The sequence below is a fragment of the Geotrypetes seraphini genome, chromosome 4 (assembly GCF_902459505.1).
Source record: "Geotrypetes seraphini chromosome 4, aGeoSer1.1, whole genome shotgun sequence".
Taxonomy (NCBI): domain Eukaryota; kingdom Metazoa; phylum Chordata; class Amphibia; order Gymnophiona; family Dermophiidae; genus Geotrypetes; species Geotrypetes seraphini.
Window position 1 is genome coordinate 262,152,089 of NC_047087.1, and position 15,738 is coordinate 262,167,826.

The 15,738-nt window shown below is 45.0% G+C and overlaps 1 protein-coding gene across 4 annotated transcripts in view; it reads right to left on the bottom strand.

Annotated features, from left to right (window-relative positions):
- The window catches only part of BTAF1 (B-TFIID TATA-box binding protein associated factor 1), a 394,756-nt gene that overhangs the window by 296,512 nt on the left and 82,506 nt on the right, over window positions 1-15,738 (bottom strand). The window lies entirely within an intron of this gene.

The window sequence follows — 15,738 nt, forward strand, 5'->3', positions numbered from 1 at the left end:
GTTTACATGCCCTTACTTTACATTAGAGAGCTGCACGGGGACGCCCCTAGGGTCGCGGGGATCCCGTGGGGACGCCCCCTAGGGTCACGGGGATCCCATGGGGACGCCTCCGAGGGTCGCGGGGCTCCTGCGGGGCTGGATGCTCAGTCTTCTGGATGTACGCGGCTCTTCTTCTCCCTACCTTCTCTGCTTGCAGCACAGAGCCGGAGTCAGCGCTGACGTCGGAGGGGAGGGAGGGCTTAAATAAAGCCCTCCCTCACGTCGGGAAGACTTCAGTTCGGCTCTGTGCTGCAGGCAGGGCAGAGAAGGAGAAGGAGAGTAGCCTCACGGTTCGAGTGGCTACCAAGAGAGAGGGGCGGCCGCCCCGCCCCGGTTGCAGCTGTAAGAAGGTAATTTAGATTCGCGGTTAAGGGCAGGGAGGTTTGTTGGACCGGGGCTGTTGTCGGTCGGTTGGGGAAATGCCACAAAAGTAAGGGGACCTGGCCGGCTGTGCTGCACCCGGGGCGGTAGAGAAGGTGTGCGGAAGAAGGGGTAGTCTTATACGGCGAGTATATAACAAAACTCTATATTTTAACTAAAAGTTGGGGGGTCGTCTTATACGCCCAGTCGTCTTATACGCCGGCAAATACGGGTACTAAAAATAATGAAGAGCAAAGTCTTGCAGCTATTTCACATAGAAGGTAGTATAAATCTTTAACTTCAAACTCCTTATATCTTAGACCATAGAAGGGAAGGACTCAGCACCAGCAAGCATCACCATTATTCAAGATTAAGCATTAGCATATATAACAGCAGCAGCCAAATAGGGTAGTATAAATCTTTAGCCTCAAACTCCTTATAATATCTTAGACCAGTGTTCTTCAACCGCTGGTCCGCGGACCAGTGCTGGTCCACAAAATAATTATTTTATTTTCGCCTGTCCATAGGTGTCAAAAGGTTGAAGAACACTGTCTTAGTCCATAGAAGGGAAGGACTCAGTACCAGCAAGCATCACTATTATTCAAGATTAAGCATTAGCATATATAACAGCAGCCAAACATGATATGAAACTCCCTGTTCAATTGACACAGTCTAAAGCTAGATTAGAAGTTTGTTAAGAACCACCAAGGGGAAGTTATACAAATAGAGAGTGACACAGGGACAAACATTCATCCCCCATGCCCTCACCATTCCCGCAGTGAAGCGGCTTTTTCATCCCCGTCCCATCGTCCCCACATTTTTCATCCTGTCCCCACAATCTTAATTTTTATTCTTCCCACTCAAAGCAGAAAGATGATTTTATGCAATTTTATGGGCCTAAGCCTAGGCATCTATAATAATAATCCTCTTAAGCGCTCCTGGAACTGGAGACCGAGATAATAAATGCTGACCTAGATGTGGTGGCGATTTCCGAAAGTTGGTTCACGGACTCTCATGGGTTGGATATGGATATACCGGGTTACAACTTACTTTGTAAAGACAGAGAGGGCAAGTTAGGAGGAGGGGTAGCGCTATACACTAGGGAGGACATTAAAACTACGAGAATCACAGAGATCAAGTACTCCGGGGAATCCCTCTGGGTAAACCTAGCCAGAGGCAAAGAAAAGTGTCTGTACCTTGGTGTAATATACAGATCACCAAGATAGCTGGAAAACAAAGACATAGAATTAATCCAAGACATAGAGAATATCACTTTAAGGAGGGGACACTGTACTGCTAGGGGACTTCAACATGCCGGATGCACTCGGTAGTGAGTAAACTCATGGAAACACTCATCAAACGCAAATTAGACATGATACTAGACGAAGAGGAACTACGCGATCCCCACCAACATGGATTCACCAAGGGTATGTCCTGTCATAGAAACATAGAAACATAGAAATAGACAGCAGATAAGGGCCCACGGCCCATCTAGTCTGCCCACCTTAATGTCCCTCCCCTACCTTTGCCCTGTGAATAGATCCCATGTGCCGATCCCATTTGGCCTTAAAATCAGGCACGCTGCTGGCCTCAATCACCTGTAGTGGAAGACTATTCCAGCGATCAACCACTCTTTCAGTGAAAAAGAATTTCCTGGTGTCACCTCGTAGTTTCCCGCCCCTGATTTTCAACGGATGCCCTCTTGTTGTCGTGGGACCCTTGAAAAAGAAGATATCTTCCTCCGCCTCGATGCGGCCCGTAAGATACTTGAATGTCTCGATCATGTCCCCCCTCTCTCTGCGCTCCTCGAGCGAGTATAGCTGTAATTTGTCAAGCCGTTTTTCGTATGGTAGATCCTTGAGTCCCGAGACCATCCGGGTGGCCATTCTTTGCACCGACTCCAGTCTCAGCACATCCTTGCGATAATGCGGCCTCCAGAATTGCACACAGTATTCCAGGTGGGGCCTCACCATGGATCTATACAATGGCATAATGACTTCCGCCTTACGACTGACGAAACCCCTTCGTATGCAGCCCATGATTTGTCTTGCCTTGGACGAAGCCTGCTCCACTTGATTGGCAGACTTCATGTCCTCACTGACGATTACCTCCAAGTCTCGTTCTGATACCGTTTTTGCTAGGATCTCTCCATTAAGGGTATAAGACTTGCATGGATTCTGGCTGCCCAGGTGCATAACTTTGCATTTTTTGGCATTGAAGTTGAGTTGCCATGTCCTAGACCATCGCTCCAGTAGGAATAGGTCGTGCATCATGTTGTCGGGCACTGAATCTTCGTCTGTTGTGCATTTGCCCACTACATTACTCAGTTTGGCGTCATCGGCGAATAATGTTATTTTACCTCGAAGCCCTTCTGCCAAGTCTCTTATAAAGATGTTGAATAGGATTGGGCCCAAGACTGAGCCCTGTGGTACTCCACTAATCACCTCCGTCATTTCGGAGGGGGTGCCATTCACCACCACCCTTTGGAGCCTACCTCCAAGCCAGCTCCCAACCCATTTCGTCAATGTGTTACCTAATCCTATAGAACTCATCTTGCTCAGTAACCTGCGGTGCGGTACGCTATCGAATGCTTTGCTAAAGTCCAGGTACACGATGTCCAGGGACTCCCCAATATCCAGCTTCCCCGTCACCCAGTCAAAGAAGCTGATCAGGTTGGATTGGCAGGATCTCCCCTTAGTAAATCCATGTTGTCGGGGATCCCGTAGATTCTCCTCATCCAGGATCTTATCTAATTGGTGTTTGATTAGAGTTTCCATTAGTTTGCTCACTATCGATGTTAGACTCACTGGTCTGTAGTTTGCTGTCTCCATCTTGGAGCCTTTCTTGTGGAGTGGAATGACGTTAGCCGTCCTCCAGTCCAACGGGACGCTGCCTGTACTAAGGGAGAGGTTGAAGAGCGCGGACAGTGGCTCCGCCAAGACATCACTCAGCTCCCTAAGCACCCTGGGGTGCAAGTTGTCCGGCCCCATTGCTTTGTTAACCTTGAGCTTTGACAGCTCACCGTAGACACTGCTGGGCGTAAACTCAAAGTTACTAAACGGGTCAACTGAGCCAACCCTTGTCTGTAGCTGAGGGCCGAGCCCTGGCGCTTCTCGGGTGAAGACTGAGCAGAAGTATTCATTTAATAGTTGGGCTTTTTCCGAATCCTTTTCCACATAGTCTCCGTCTGGTTTCCTAAGACGTACAATCCCGCCTGAGTTTTTTCTTCTATCACCGATATACCTGAAGAAGGATTTATCTCCCTTCTGGATGTTCTTTGCTAGAGACTCCTCCATGAGGAATTTAGCCTCCCTGACTGCTGTTTTGACGGCTTTTGATTTGGCCAGGTAGTCTGTCAATCCAATCTCATCAGTTTTTTTGACTGGGTAACAAGGAAACTAGATTTGGGAGAATCCCTGGACGTCATGTACTTGGACTTCAGCAAAGCCTTTGATAGCGTCCCCCACCGCAGGCTATTGAGCAAGATGAAATCGATGGGATTAGGTGAAACACTTACAGCATGGGTCCACGATTGGCTGAGTGGTAGACTTCAGAGGGTGGTGGTTAATGGTACCATCTCTAAAACATCAGAGGTGACCAGTGGGGTGCCACAGGGCTCGGTCTTGGGCCCGATCCTTTTCAACATATTCGTAAGAGACATGACTCAGGGGCTTCAAGGTAAAATAGCATTATTCGCCGATGATGCCAAACTATGTAACATTGTGAGTAACGGCAGTCTGTCCAACAGCATGACGCAAGACCTGCTTTTATTGGAACTTTGGTCCTCGACCTGGCAGCTTAGCTTCAACGCTAACAAATGCAAGGTCATGCACCTTGGCAACAATAATCCGTGCAGAACGTACACATTAAATGGTGAAACCTTAGCAAGGACTACAGCAGAATGAGATTTGGGGGTGATCAATCAAGTGGAGAAGGCTTCATCCAGGGCTAGGCAAATGCTGGGTTGTATCCGGAGAAGCTTTGTTAGTCGGAAGCCCGACGTCCTAATGCCCTTGTACAGAACCATGGTGAGGCCTCATCTGGAGTACTGCGTACAATTCTGGAGGCTACATTACCATAAAGATGTGCTGAGAGTTGAGTCGGTACAGCGAATGGCCACCAGGATGGTCTCGGGGCTCAAAGATCTATCATACGAAGAAAGGCTGAACAAATTGCGGCTATACTCTCTCGAAGAACGTAGGGAGAGAGGAGACATGATTGAGACATTTAAGTATGTCACTGGTCGTATCAAGGTAGAAGATGATATTTTCCTTCTTAAAGGACCCTCGGCCACAAGAGGACACCCGCTGAAAATAAAGGGCGGGAAGTTTCATGGCGACACCAGGAAATACTTCTTCACCGAAAGAGTGGTTGACAGCTGGAATAAGCTCCCAGTGCAGGTGATCGAGGCCCGCAGTGTGCCAGATTTTAAGAACAGATGGGATGCTCATGTCGGATTTCTACGAGGGAAAGGTCATCAGAGAGCGATTAAATAGGGGGGTGGGTCAATAGTGTGGGCAGACTCGATGGGCCTCGGCCTTTTTCTGCCGTCACTTTCTATGTTTCTAAGGGAGTACTAAAGAGGGAGTATATGAGCCCTCACCTATATGGCACCACCTCCAAGGAGGCTGCCATTAAACCCAGCACCTGCAGATAATGTTTATTAAAAACTTTATATACCGCATAACAGCCTAAAAGGATCAGAGTGGTTTACAATGTATAGTTCACATTCATCAAGAAAAGAACTCCATTTAAAAATAGAAAAAGAAAGATTAAGAACAAAAGTTAATTTTTATTTTTTTTTTCATAAAATACAACAAGCAACATCTCAATAATTCTACTGGAGTTTGGAGGAGCCAAGATCTCTAGAATCTGCTTCTGAGCTTCGGTTTCAATGGCTCGGGAAGAAAAAGATTGCACAGTGCCATGTCAAAGTAGACTCCCAGATACTCCAAGCACTAGGTCGGCTGCAGCTGACTTTTGCTTAAGTTGACTATCCATCCTAGGTCCTGTAAGAGGCTCAGCACTTCCTGAAATGTGCACTTGCTGTCCTCCAGACAATAGTCCAAGAAAGGATGCACCTGGGCACTCACCTGTCAGCCTTGCATTACTAGATGCTGGTTTTCAGACATGGCCTAACTAATGTCAGCAAAGGCCTATGGGATATTATATCATGATGCATGTTGATGCAAATAGACCTTAAAAGCCCTGCACAAACCACATTCCTTAAGTATCCAGCCAGACTGGACTGTTTATCAAGAAGATTAAGTTACTTGAATGGGACAAAGAAACCAGAAAGACTAATTCCAACTTCCATTCCTGTGTCACATCTTCCTTATCAATTAAGGATGGCGGAGAAAGATGCTGGAAAAAGATGTAATTAACAAAATTCCAACCTATAAAAATCTCCTCTTTTGTACCCCTCCCCCCCTCTTTCTCTGTACTCTTGCTCATCACCCTCTCTATCCCCTCTCCTATCTTTTTATGCAACCACTTGGCTATCACTGTCATTAATATACTTCCCACTGGTCCTCTGAGGACTGAGCCCAGGACCTGTCAAATACCCACAATAGAATAGCCAATTGTGGGGGCATATCTTTATACCAACCTGCGCAAGTGAACCGATACAACCACCATCACCTTGCAGGGAGCTGTGAACAAACCAAAAGGGAATACCACAAAGTGGAGAATGTGAAATCTAGTGCTGCCTGATTCAAGAAAAAAAATTTTGATTTGATTCGATTCAGCCTATTGAATTGATTTTTCGATTCGATTTTCCTTCCCAATTGTGTGTTTTTTTTTCAAACATCCTGGTGGGTTTATTTTACAGCCTCTTCACCCTCTTTGCCTTCTCCTAACCACACTGGCGCTGTGGTGTAAACAAAATCGACAAACAAAAAAGACTTTTCCTCTCTCTCTTAAATCCTAGCCCACGTTTGTGGTCTAACACCAGCTCTGGCAGGATACACGTTTCAAATCTGACATATTGTAATTACAAAATGGAAAATAAAATTAGTTTTTCTACCTTTTGTTGTCTGGTCATTATTCAAATCTTCATGGTCCCAGGCTCTGGTTGTCTTCTGATCAGGGTCTCCTTCTTTCTTCTTTCTCCATGCTAACCATCCATCATCCATCTCTGTCCTCCCTTTCCATTCCCCAGAGGTCTGGCATCTTTCCTTTTTTTCATCTCTATCCCCGCAGCTGCAGCAATAGACCCCATCAACCCCAGATCCACCCTCTCTCCTTTTCTCAACTAACCTTTCATCCAGCATCTCTCCCTCCTTCACCACCACCCCAGGATCCACCATCTCTCCCTTTCTATTCCCAACTACCCTCCTATCCAATATCTGTATCTCCCATCCCCCTCCACACCATCCCTTGTGTCCAACTTCTCTCCCTTTCTATTCCTTCCCTCCCTAAATCCCATCCACCATCATTCTCCCTCTCCTCTATTTTTAGACCCATTATTTCTCCCCCCAAGTCCGGCATATAAACATCTCTTTTAACCCCCCCTTCCCTCCCTCCCTCCCTCCATGCATTTACTTCTACACCAGGGTCCCCCCTCTGAAGGCCTGAACCCTCCCTGAAGGCTTGTCCCCCCCCCCCCCAAAGGCCTGCATCTTCTTGAAGGCCTGCACCCCCCAAAAGGCCTGCATGTTGCCCCCTGGCCTCCCGGTCAAACTTTTACTTAATTACAGTAGTGAAGCATCCTGCAGAGAGGATTGCCGGTACTGTAGCAATCCTTGCAGGCAACCACCAGCCTCCGAAGCTGTCGTTCCCTCTGCTGCGGTCCCGCCCCTTCTCTGACGTCAGGGGCAGGATCGCAACAGAGGGAACAACAGCTCCGGAGGCTAGTGGTAGACTGCAAGGGTCGCTACAGTATCGGCGATCCTCTCTACAGGTTGCTCCGCTGCTGTAACTAGGTAAACAAACAAACAAAAATCCTGGAACAAGGAGCAATAGTAACTCTACTCTGTCCCCTTACCATTGGTTGCAAATAATAAGACGGCGGAGAACCTGAGCAGTAATTGGTGGCTTTCTTCTGTCCGTCAACCGAGGTTTCCTCTGGTTGGATGAAAAGCCGTTTATCTTTTATTTTCTTTCTCAGAGAGCTCCTGAACGCTCCAAACCCCACCTTCTTGCAGCAATTAGCTTCCTCCCCCTCAAGATGGAAGGAGATTGGGTAGGGGGAAATGGTGAAAGCGAGTTAGCGGGGACTGCAAACAGCTGAAATTCGGTCGTCCGTCCGAGACGTACAGGAAGAACTGCGGGAGATCCAGATGTTCTAAATGTAAGAGCGGGAGGTCAGGGGGGAAGCCGGAGGTCACTGCAGCACTTCCCAACTGACCCTCTCCTCTCGCCCCCTAAAGCAGGAGCGGTAGCGGCCGGCTAGCCGCTTCTGCTTTAGGGGGTGAGGGGGAAGGGTCAGTCACCGAATCGGGAGGCTGATTTTTTTTTTTAACGAATCGATTCAAATCAATTCACTCAAAGTGAATCGGTGAATCGATTCGAATCGGAAATCGGGCAGCACTAGTGAAATCTCATATCTCCTGTAAGCCAGAAAAATAAGGATGTCAAAATATACATCCGTCAAATCCAGAGAGACAAGGAATTCTCCCAGAGCCACCGCCACTATGCCAGAGCAGACCGTTTCCATGTGAAAACAGGGGACTTATAGGAACTCATTTATAGACTTCAAATCAAGAATGGGCTTCCAATTTTCTGTACCTTTCTTTGGCACCATGAAGCATAAAGAGTATCTGCCTGAGACCAATTCCTTTTTGAGAACTGGTTCTATGGCAGAAATGGCTAAGAGAGATTGCACTATCGTTCTGGCTCTAGCCTCCTTCTCCTGCCTGATGGTCAGAGAGTTGAGGAACAGATCCAGAGGGGGCTGAGAAAACTCAATCCTGTGCCCCATTCTGATAATGGCCAGAACCCAGTGATCATACTGAATCTGTTCCCATTTTTTCCAGAATACTGACAGCAACAGCCGTCATCCTGGCATCATTGCTGCTTCTTGGAGGCTGAGTCGCCGAGATAACCCACGGGCTGTTGGCTGCTGTAACTGCTGAAAAGGCCTCCAAGAGCAGTAACCGGAGGAAAATTGGTAGGATCTCCTGGAGGCACAAAAATTGCCTCTACTGCCTCTGGCAGAGCGATGACTCCTACTATCCGAAAGGGATTGGGGCGGCGATCCACCAGACAGACCATAAGGTTGTCTAGCTCTTTGCCAAACAGCATCTGCTCCTTGAAGGGTAATCTGCTGACAGTGGTCTTGGAGGCTGAGTTACTCGATCATTGTCTGATCCAGAACATCCAGCAGGCAGAAATGGAGTAGGACCCAAACTTACTCAGGACTAGATGGGATAATTCACACCCTCCTTAAATATGAGGAAATTAGTCCATAGCCTGGTATGGCAGGCCCGGGCCACAAAGGAGGCAGCTAATGCAGCTTTGAAACCCAAAACCAGTGCTTCAAAAATTCTTTTTAAGAATTACATCCACCTTACAGTCTTATGCTTTCTTCAGCATCACTCCACCCTAAGAAGACAGGGGCACTTGGTCACTTGAATCGTTGCAGAGTCCACCTTCGGCTAACAAACAGCTGCTAGAAGTCTGGTGCCATATGATAGAGCTTAGACATAGCTTTGGCCACCTTAAGGGAGCCTTCAGGTGCCTCCCATTTGTCAGTGACTAAGGCGGTAAGATCTGGATGAGCAGGAAAAAAGTTTGTGCATTAGCATCACACATGACTGAGCACTGCAAGGGGGAGGGCTATTGGGTATTGAGCTTCAATATACATAGGCTGTCAGAAATAAAATGGGCAGTTGAAGCTGACCTGAATAGGTGATGCACTGTGATTTGCCGCCTCTCCTGCCCCATGGCTACTGGACCCTAAGAAGGGATTCCACATCATCCACCGTCGCAGAAGAGCCCTATGATAATAAAAGCATGGAAAGAGACTTCCAATTAACTCAGTACTGCTCCGAAGGGTCACCGACACTGGTATGAGACAGGGATGGCTGCTTAGGAGAAGGATCCCCCCTTTAGGCGGAGCAGATGCGCCCAAAAGCAGCGCAGCGCTTCCCGGTCCAGATTAATAGGCTTTCAAAAGAGGCTGACAAAATCAGAGAAGCCTTGCATCGGGGGGACCTGAGACTCCTTGCTCAACTTCAGGCTGGGGAAGAGGAGATACGTCCACCACAACGCACTTGTGTTTTGCTCCATAGCTGCTCGGATCATCCGATCAGGATCTCTCATCACCCTAGATTGGATTTTAAGGTATTTCAGTGGTTACAAGGCCTTGGAGAACTGAGTTGGGGCCGAGCCCAAAGCTTAAGCCCCTTCCTCTCATGTCCCATAGCAAGTGGAACATGGCCACTCTTCAACTGGCAACTCTGCACTGAAAATGCAGTATCCAGGACTAAAAAGGCCTGGGGCATCCATTAGAGGCAGGCTATAGCAAAACTGATTGGTTTTGAGGCAGAAAAAAACAAAGTTTAAAATAGATTGCTAAAAATCTAAGATTGCAGTCAAGAAAATCGTACCAAAAACGAGCCACTGGAGCCAAAACAAATGCAGATTTTAGGATTTTGGAGGAGGGGGAATATAAGAATAGCCTTACTGGGTCAGACCAATGGTCCATCAAGCTCAGTAGCCTGTCCTCACGGTGGCCAATCCAGGTCACTAGTACCTGGCCAAAACCCAAGGTGCAGCAATATTCCACGCTACCAATACAGGGCAAGCAGTGGCTTCCCCCATGTCTTTCTCAATAACAAACTATGTACATTTCCTCTAGGAACATGTCCAAACCTTTCTTAAAACCAGCTACGCTATCCACTCTTACTACATCCTCTGGCAATGCGTTCCAGAGCTTAACTATTTTCTGAGTGAAAAAAAATTTCCTCCTATTGGTTTTAAAAATATTTCTGTGTAACTTCATCGAGTGTCCCCTAGTCTTTGTAATTTCTGACGGAGAAAAAAAAAATCAGATCGATCCACTTGTACCTGTTCTACTCCACTCAGGATTTTGTGGACTTCAATCATATCTCCCCTCAGCCGTCTCTTTTCCAAGATGAAAAGCCCTAACCATTTTAGTCTTTCCTCATATGAGAGGAGTTCCATCCCCTTTACCATCTTGGTCACTTTTCTTTGAACCTTTTCTAGCGCTACTATATCTTTTTTGCGATAAGGAGACCAAAATTGAACACAATACTCCAAATGAGGTCACACCATGGAGCAATACAGGGGCATTATGACATTCTTAGTCTTGTTAACATCCCTTTTTTAATAATTCCCAGCATCCTGTTTGCTTTTTTGACTGCTGCCGCACATTGGGCGGAAGGTTTCATCGTATTATCTACAATGATACCAAGATCCTTTTCTTGGGCGCTAACCCCCAAGGTGGACCCTAGCATCCGGTAACTGTGATTCAGGTTATTCTTCCCAATGTGTATCACTTTGCATTTGTCCACATTAAATTTCATCTGCCACTTGAATGCCCAGTTTTCCAATTTCCTAAGGTCCGCCTGCAATTTTTCACAATCTGAATGAGTTTTAACAATTTTTAACAGTTTAGTGTCATCTGCAAATTTAATCACCTCATTCGTCGTTCCAATTTCCAGATCATTTATAAATAAGTTAAATAGCACCGGTCCCAGTACAGATTCCTGCGGCACTCCACTGTTTACTCTCCTCTTTTGAAAAAAATTACCATTTAACCCTACCCTCTGTTTTCTATCCGATAACCAATTCCTTATCCACAACTGAACTTTGCCACCTATCCCATGACTCTTTAATTTTCTCAGGAGCCTCTCAAAAACAAAATTTACAGACTTCCCCCAAAGTTCCCCATAGGGAATAATGGAAGTATTCACTGTGACTTCTGGTGCCTCCTTTCCTGAATCAGTCTGTCTGTATATTTTCATCCCAATTAATAAAGTTTCAACTTTCTAATTTATTAAGTTTTGATAAACCGCTTATCAATGTAAATCTAAGCGGTGTACAATAAAATATATAAGAAGAACATATAAGGCCTAACGGTCATAAAATACAAAAGATTCCGCTAATCACATACTGTCACTCTTCAGTAATCTTTTAAACATTTTTTACTTAATACAGGGGTAGATATGAATGCTCTATGAATGTGTGACACACAAAAAAAACAGTGATAGTCAAAAGCCCAATGCACAACTTTCAAAAAATAATAAATTTATAATGTGAAAAGGTGTGCCCTCAGTGTGAGGAATTAACGATTTGGAGAAGAATCCCCAGCGCTTAACTGGACTGGTCAGTGAGCTTAATAAACTCACCACACCTGCACACTATCACAGGGCACACCATGTGTGCAACAAATAATGAATGTGAACACAAATGTGTTAAATCAATTTAAATTCTTAATAATTTCAAATAATGCTAGTGCAGTGATCAAGCAATGATTGCGCTATGAACCCTCCAGCTGTACCCCAGGAGAAAATAACTCCAAACTTAGCTTTTGAATGTTAGTCCAGATAGCCTGGAATCACTTGAGGCGTTTATAGTTCACAACATCCCTGCTGTAGGTCCAACTAAACCCGGTTTCTGGGATTCAAAGTGTCCCTTCCTCAGGGACCTGAAGCAGACCAAAAAAATGATGATTTAATCCAAACAATTCAAAACTGCCGTCGATGTGGCAAAGAGGAGCAGAAGGCTGGAGAGGGGTGGAAACGCCCGAGCTGCGCAGGCTCCGCTATAAGGCGGAGCAAGAACCACAAGAGCCAATAGGAGACGAAAAGAGGGAGAAGTCCATGGGGCTAAAACAGCCAATGGAAACAGGAGGCCCACGGGAGCGACAGCTGAATGTCAGATTATAGTATTCCATTCAATGTTTTCATTAAGGCCACATTCAATGTTTTCATTAAGGCCAGAGGGGCAACAGAGTCCAGCTGAAATATCCAATACTGTTCCCGCAATTGAATGTGGGCAGTTTTATCCCCTCTAAAATCCGAGGGGAGCTGTTCAGTCACAAGCCAGCGCAATTAGTCAAATTCATGTTGTTTTTCCAAGCAATGGGGCACCATAGGGGCAGAGAATAGACGTGTGTATACTGCTTTTATGCTCAGAAAGCCCGATTTTGATTTTCCTGCTAATGTGGCCCATGGTATTGATACAACCAAAGATTGCACCAGTAATCTAAAAGATGACGAACCATTAAAAAATACTTAGAAACTACATCCTTAGAATTACTGGTGCAGTCTTTGGTTCTATCAATACTGGACTACTGCAATATTGTTTATCTGGGTATCCCAAAGAAAACAGTACAAAAATTAAGAATAGTACAGAACATGGCAGTTCGCTTGATATTCGGATTGAAGAAAAGCGCCCACATTAGCCCCTACTACAGACTGTTACACTGGTTGCCAATGGAGGTGCGAATAATGTTTAAGTTTGCTTGTATTTTTTTCAAGCAGGCCTGGGAACTAGTGCCTTCCTTACATTTCGTATTACACAACCCCACATGGTCAACCAAAAACTGTACCATATTTGCATACTCAAGGATCACCGGCTGCAAATATAAATCCTTTTTGGACAGGTCTTTCATGTTTCAAACAAGCAAACAGCAGCCTTGGCTAGGTAATTACATCAATGGAGCCGGGCTGACCTAAGGCGCCTTTCATAGAGTAATTCAAACTGTGCTGTTTGAAAGATGTATCTCCTAAACAGAAGCCACACTAAATTTATATTTTCCTTCTGTCTATTTCTGGTTCACAATCATTCGCGTGCAGGACAAAGCCGCGCTGACATTTTAGCCCAGACATTTGGGCGCAAGACTCCAGCGCACCGTCGGAAAAGTTAATTTTAAAGAGCTCCAATGGGGGGTTTGATGGGGAACCCCACCCCCAGTTTACTTAATAGTGTTCGCGCTACCGTTGGGGGGGGGGGGGGTTGGCGGGTTGGAACCCCCCCTTTATAGAGGAAACTTAACTTTTTCCTGATTTTTTTGGAAAAAGTTAAGTTTCCTATATAATGGGGAGGTTGCACCCCCCCGAACGGCAGCGCGAACAGTATTAGGTAAAGTGGGAGACACCCCACATCGGATCTCTTTAAGATTAACTTTTACAGCGGCGTGCTAGAGTCTTGCGTGCAATTGTCTGGGCCGAGATGTCGGCGCGCTTTTGTCCCTTCACCCTATTTCTTGTGTAATATGTTATACCTTCACTATTTACATTTTGTAATTCGCTGATTGTCCAGCCCTCTTTGGTGTGAACCACCTAGAAGTCATCTGACTATGGCGGTATAGAAGAATAAAGTTATTATTATTATTATTGTAAACACAATTACATAAATGAAATGAGGAGGGAAAGAAAGGAAGAAATACAATCTGTACATAGGAAAGAAAGGGGGAAGGGAAAGCACATGAGGTAGGAAAATAAAATAAAATGTGCCACATAGCATAGAATTTAGAATCTTGTGGGGGGGGGAGAAAAAGAAGGCGGTGGTGTGAATGCACTCGGTGCCGGAGCTCTGTCTTACCTTGCTGTTTTTTTTCTTCTAAACCTGGGTTTTTCTGGCTACAATTGCAACTATGCCCCATACTAAACGCAAGGGCGTTCTCTGGGTGGAGCCCTCCACACGCGGGCAATCACTGATGGACCGGTTTCTGACGAGCTCATTGGTAATTACAAGAGGGAGAAATGTGCCCGCTGATGCACCGATGGAAGGAGCCTTCGGAGCCTTGGGCTTTGAAATATCTCTCTCCCCTCCATCTGCCCGATCACCACTGAATCCAGTGCAGGACAGTGTGTAACGTGAGAGAGTCGAGTGCTCAATGAGCCCGGTAGCTCTATGTTGAGGTGGCTATCATGCTGAACAGGATGCAGAGTCAGCATTCTCTGGAGTTGTGGAGGGAACTGACTCCTCAGCAGTGACACTTGGAAATATTTGGAAGAGTCTTCAGAGACTCGAAAGTTTCACGTTTATTAGTATTTTGATATACCGACCATCACATGTATCTGGTCGGTTTACAATAGTAAGAAAATTAAAAAAATAATAATAATAATAATTTTTAATAAAAGTTAAATCTAAATATGAGAAAATAAAATCTCTATGGAGGTAGGGGGAAGAAGGTCAGGACAAAGACTTGATTACAAAGGATACGAAACAAAGGAAAAAGAGGAGAGGGAAAGATGTTTAAATTACATTGTATAAATAAAAATAAAATGAGGGGAGAGGGTAAAACAGAAGGAAAGGATAGGGTATTGCTTCCTAGAAGCGTTTTTATTTTCCCATGTTTATTTGGGGATTCAGTTGGAGGGGTTGTTTTTTTTTTAATAATCTTTATTCATCTTCAAACTTTCATCAAGTGTACAAATAACAAAATAAATAACTTTGAAAAACAACACTTTAAAATCTTCATACAATATCATAAAGTGTATATATAAAACCCTCATCCCTCCCCTCATCCCCATTATTACTAAAATAAACAATACAAAATGAACCACTCCCCCTCCCTATAGTATATGGTGTATATGGTGTATATTTCAATAGAAAAATGGTGTTTAATCATTACAAAAGGATGTCAACGGCCCCCATATTTTAATAAAGATCTTATAGTTGCCATTTTATACAGCTAATGATCATTCCATTTTATACATATGACTCAATGAATTCCACCAAAAGTTACAATTAAGTCTAGTATAATCCTTCCAATTATTAGTGATATGTTGAATGGCGATTCCGGTCATTATCAATAAAAGTTTATTATTAAAAAAAGATATCTGACTTTTTCCTCATAGCTGTTCCAAATAGAACCGTATCATAAGATAATGCTACATGATTTCCTAGTAAACAATCTACTTGATCAGAGTTGGAGTTTTGATAAGCTTCTTTGAAAAGGAATGTCTTAAGGCAGTGGTTCTTAACCTGGTTTCGACCGAACCCCAGGGGTTCGGTGAGTCAGTCTCGCGGGTTCGACGGAGGTCAAAACACACCTTCGACTCATATAGCGCTTCGGTCACGTTCAATCATCTATCAGTTATTCAGTGATTTTGATCAAGACTGATCGTGTACTCGGTTTCTTGATCTATCAATCTGTAACTAACGCCTTATATACATCAATCAATTCCTGATCAAAATTTGTGATTTAACTGATAGATGATTGAACGTGACCGAAGCACTTATGATTCGTGATGATATGCCCCGCTTGTCCATAATTGGCTGCAGGTGATCACACAACATCGCTTGGCCTATCTATGCTGCCAGGGGATTTGATGCGCACAGTAGTCGAATTGTAACTGTTGTGATGGTACGTCGTGTGATACCTATCTTAATATTTTAATCCCTTACTATGTCGAGCAA